Genomic DNA, 6,000 nt, shown 5'->3' on the forward strand with positions numbered 1-6,000 from the left:
AGCCTGGATGCTCTGTCCAACACTCCTTCTAACTTTCTCTAGCCAGAAATCCAGGCATCCTCCACTCTCAACTTAAATCTTTTCTAGGGGACATTATTCAAGAGAGGGGTGAAGATTTTTTCTTAAACTTTCAAAATATAAATTATCTTGTTTACTTTTTAAAAATAATTGTGTTTAAGTACCTCTTCTCTATATCTAGGGGATCTCAAGCTATTTACTCCTCTTAGGAAGACCACTAAAGTAATTTCTCAATACTTTGTTAATCTCAAGAGTCTTTTCTTTCAGTTTAATGTTTTGAAATACTTGGCATTTGGAGGGTGGGGATGACAAAGGGTGACAAAGAAAAAATAATTTGAATAAGACACCCATGAAGCAAAGAACCATTGTATATATGTGGACTGATGATTTCTTTGTCTCTTCAGCCCTGACTTTTCTCCCTAGATCCAATCACAACCCAAAGATTACAGAAATAAGTTAGTTATATTTAACACGTATTTTGTAATTATGGCAAGCATTGCTCTTTGTGAAAAAAATACATACAGTCATTTTTTATGCTAATGATAAGGAAACAGGCACTATGATAAAATAATTTGAACAGGATTTCCTCAGATAGTATGTGATTTTTGAAACCAGATAGATAGTCTGGCTCTAATATTTATTATTTGAATGACTAGTCTCTACTGTTTGTCAGCCTCTCAGTACAATGAGGGTCTTCAAAGCTAATAGCCTATGATCTTAATAAAGGTTCTGACCTCTACCTAATCACCCAAATTAAAAGCATCTACTCTACTTCCTACTTTAGTTCAGATGCACTAGTTTTACTGGCTCTATTACTAAAAACAAAAACAAAACAAAACTCTACCCCCAAAAAGCATCATTTTCTTTTTCACTTGTTCTCCTTGACTTTTTTTTTTTAAACTCTTATTTGGAATTAGAGAAAAAAAATTGTCTGTTGACACTGGATTTTTCCTATTTCATTTCAGTCTTCATAATGCCTCCAGGGAATTCATCTAAAACACAAACCTGATTGTGTTGCTTCCCACTACCTTGAAATCTTGTTTCTGTCTCAGTCAGTACCTGGGCTCTAAGAAAACTGACAAAAGTTCAAGATAACTTGCCTGGTATTGTGAGTAAAAGTTTATTGAAATAGTTTAGAAGCTGGTGTTAAATACTAATAAAAATTAAACACAGAAATCAACAACGAGTAAATAACCTATTTAGCTCTCTTTTTCAGACAGACTTTCAAAGATGCTATAATTTATGTTTTGAACATTTATTCTCTTTGCTTCAATAACTCTTATTTGTCTATTAGTTCTTAGTTTTGGTAAGATTTTCTTTGGGAATTCTTTTTGATAAACTAAGCCTAGATTAAGTTTCACACAAAATATTACATATTACTATGCATTTTAATTGTCTTTTTTAGACTTCATATGCCTCATTAGACTCTTTGTAAAATAATTCATTGTATTGGAGAGACTCTTGCTTCATTTTCCCTTCTTAGTCTTGCATTTAATCACTTTTCGCTCTGATGGATCCTAGAGAAGTAGAGGAGGAGCTATGAGTTGAAATGTAGCTTTGCATGTTTGTATAAATTCATTAGAGCCAATTACCTCATTTGTGGGGAAGCTAAGCCTTTTTTGGGCAACAGAAGTTTTTACGGTGCGTTGTTGGGTTGCTTTTGATAACTTGTGCTATCAAGGTCTTCTGAAGTCTCTATTTCTTTCATTTTTCAAGTTCTGCCGCTATCAATAACATCTCTAACCCTACACACAAATAGAAATTCTGAATAAAAATACCTTTAAAATGCACAACTATGTTAAGAGTAAAATGCAGAAATAACAAAGTAAAATTGAGGAAGCACAGAATTAATGTGAGAAGCAAGGTCTAATTATTGAAAACTTGACAGGAGTCAATTATATATCATTATTAAATACTAAAAATCAAAAAGCTTATGTTTGCCATACAAGGTAAAATACAAATCAAAACACATTCAAAAGGTGAGTAATTAAATCTGACACCCAAACATAAAGCCAAGAACTTGGAAGAGCTACACTATCCAAAAAATGATAGGCTTCGGAGTGAAGGAGAGAGATGCAAATTAACTTGTCAATCTTGGCTTTAGCAATTTGTAGGAAAAATATTCTCACTTAGAATTGATAACTATGGCCTTGACACTTTTAAAGTAGGGATGAAAATGTCTTACCTGGGAAACCATAAGAGTATTCATCTGGAAGTCTTTGAATATGCATGGCTTCATTTAACACTTAGCTATCCTCGAATGGAACATGGCTTCAAACCAGGTCTTCCAAAATTTCTGTGGATTCATTTCAAACTTCAAGCCAATATGAAACACTGAAAATACAAGAAAATTGTGAATAAAAGAGATCCCAAAAGACAATCAACAAAATCAAACTGAAAATCACACCTTGGATATTAAAATATAAGCTATACTTGGACATTATCACATACTTGGATATTAAAATATATGCTATAAAATAAGTATTTTGAAAATTTTCAGGGAAAAGTAATATATCACATATTATCTGAGAGCATTAAAATGGAACCAAATAAAACTTTATATGGAAAAAGTATAATAATAAATATCAAAATAACTTAATAGATGAGATAAATAGATGACAAAGGAACTAACTGATGAACTGGAAGATAAAATGAACTAATCATCTGAAATACATCCCAGGATGACACAGACAAAGACATTTAAAGGATAGTAAAAGACTGAAAAATGGAATGAGAATGTCTAAATACATCTAACATTAGAGGCACCATTGAAAGAGATAATGACATAAGAATGTTTAAGAAAGACGTTCTTAGATTTAGAAACCATAATTTACCTCAAGAGAAAAAATATAGGTATAAATAAACTTATTTATTTATTATAAAATTATACACATATAATAAATTTATTTAAATGTTAAGGAGTGGAGGAGGAGAGATTTAAAACAAATGAGAGGAAAACCTGATAACCTACATGATGATGAGTTCAACTGTAGAATTTTGAGAAGAGTAGAATTGGAAAAACAGTGAAATATTGTTTTAAAAAGGGTTAAAAATTCATGTTGGCCTTGATTGTATTTCCAGTTATCTGTCAATCCAGAATGAGACACAAACAAATTGGGAAGAATTACTCAAATGAGTACTAAAAATATTCCTTTAGAAGAAGATAATCTCAGAAGGAAGGCCTGAGATGCAAGAAGGAATCTTTAAATAGAATCAGTAAAATTACAAGTAAATATGAGTTCAATCTGACTTTATATATAAAAATATATAAAATCAGAAAATGAATATATAAGGTATCTAAGATTTTCAAGAATTCATTAAAAAAGAGTGACTGGATTTTGAGTGCTTAAATTTATTGTAGAGATAACTCTTAAATCTATAGAGTTTAAGTATAACTACTACACATGCTATATGGTTTAATGTCTAAAATATTAAAATTGGTTCAATTATTTCTGTCTTGAGAAAAAGGGAGTTAAAAACCACCTTCATTCAAGATTATGAAAGAAAAGAGAAATGAGAAATTCATAAATGAGAACACATAACATAAGATAAAATGCTCAGAGGTATTACAACAGACAATAAATTAGCTACAAGTTGTTTAAAAGAGGCTCCTACTGAACTAACATGTAGAGAACTTCATGGTAATGTAATGGAAAGAAAAAAATGCCAACATAAGACTAATTCCAATAACAACAATATTTATAGCCTATTAATAGTCATAAAGATAAAAATTTATTTGGGGAATATATTCTTACAAAGGAAGAGTAAATAGATAAGCAGACTTCATTTTTAAAAAATCTAATAGTGAGTAAGGGGTTGGAAATATGAAAGAATGAAAAAAAAGAAAGTGAGGGAGAGTCACAGAGAGAAGAGGGAGGAAGAAATGAAGGAGGGAGGACAGAGAGCAGGGGAGGGAGGGAGAGAGGAAGATTAGCAAGAGCAAAATTCAGTGAACGAAATCCAGAACAACACTGATTTTTCCATCTTCTAATACATCGAGAAATCAGTGTTGGAATGTACCAGCTAAAAGTATTAATCTGCAACAAGATTCAAAGGGGAAAATGAAATTGTTAATGAAAATACGGGGGAGATGACTGAAGGAAAGATATTTTTATTTATTTTTTTCTTCGATGTCTTTTTTTTTCTTTCTAATCCTGTGTTTAAAGGGCTCACAACAGTGTTGAATAAATTCAATTAAAATATAAAATAGAAGACAGCTTCAGCAGTTTCTAACGGGGGAGATGGTAGCTTAGATGGCGGGTGGCGGATCACTATTTCTAAATGAAATCCGTCTCCTTTATAGCAAAACCACGGCTGTCAAAAGTTAATTGCTGAATTTTACTTTTTTAAAATGATGAAATGATTTTGGATTCCAGGTCTCTGCTATACTATTAACATGGGAGGCAATTAACAAACCACTCTACAATATAGCAACTTATGCTATCACAAGTCATAATAATAAAAGCATATACATAGAATCATTTGTTATCTCTTTACTCTTGACTATGTCTTCAGATTTTCAAAACCTATAATGTACAGAAAGATGTACTATAATGGATAATGAAAAATAAAATTATCTTTATTACTGGTTATTAGTCAATATTACAAATTCCCAAGAAATATAAATTATTTATCATTTCCAATTTTTTAAATATTTTTTCACTTGGGATTATGTTTTGAAATGATGTTTTAATGATCATATTGGCACAGTACATAGAACCTCCATTACTATTTCTCCTGCATATTATTTCATTCAAATAGCAAGTATTGTCTGTATTAGGGATCCAAGTTTTTCAACCATTAGAAATCCATCAAAGCATTCACTTATAGTCAGAAATAAATCTTGAACTTACTGATATCCACTCCTTGGACTACTAAAACATTTTTTTAAAACCAGGGATGAAAACAAAAAACAAAACACTGGGAAAGAATAAAGAAGACACATTGGAATACCAGGATCAACTGCCTTATCATATGCTACTGAAAAATATCCCTGTACCAGAACACTGCCTTCTAACTTAGTTTCATAAAACTGAACGCAAGTGCATAAACACTTAAATCTTTATTTTATTGTATTCAAAAACTTACTTTTTGTTTCTAAATTGTTTAATTTTTCCACCAACATCAATGTTTACATATCCAAATGGATTTTGCACAATTACTATAAAATTCCTCTGTGTAAGAATATACATTTATTTGTTATTTTGCAAACTTTTTAACTTTTTTTCCTTTTTCTTGAAAAGTCATAGGGATTAATATATTTTTATGATGTCTTGACATTATAAATATTATGAACAAAGTTTTAGATTAATGCTGCATATCTAATGAACCTTTGAGTATACTATTAAATAATATTAAAGGATATTCTTAAGTATAAGGATTAAATGAAGAATTGGAGTGCTTAAATTTTTTGATATCCCTCATATATGAAAAAAACAGAATTTAAATACTAATCAGTGTTAGAAATATGAGACCTTAAATTCTCTGGAGCATGGGACTGATGAATATTAACTACGAAATAACCATTGTCTCAAAAATCACAATAGTTCATGGGTCAAATGCTCATTAGCCCTTTAACTGCACATCCTTCTTTAAATGGTAGCTTTTAGTTTAGTATAGTTTAATTCCTTTTCTTCTTCTTGCTGCTTCTTTGGCAAGAGTTAATATTGGCTCTTTTTCTGCCTCAGCTTTAAAAGCTCTTCTTAGCCTTATTAAACCCTTTCCCACCATATGCCAGATTATTATCTCTAATGATATAATTAATTGTTAAAGTGTCATTTCCTTTTTGATTTCTCTAATGTGTTCTAAATACTCTACTATGGCTTGATATTTTTTTTGCTTTCTAAATTAAAAATTTAATCCAGAGAACTGATATGATGAATTATATTTGAGTAAATATCAAACATCAATCATCCAAGGTGTTATAGCAGTGATTATAACAGCAAAACAGTAATATTTAAATGTCATATAAATTATCTTATT

Source organism: Pteropus alecto, unplaced genomic scaffold (genome assembly GCF_000325575.1).
Source record: "Pteropus alecto unplaced genomic scaffold, ASM32557v1 scaffold72, whole genome shotgun sequence".
In the NCBI taxonomy this organism is placed as follows: domain Eukaryota; kingdom Metazoa; phylum Chordata; class Mammalia; order Chiroptera; family Pteropodidae; genus Pteropus; species Pteropus alecto.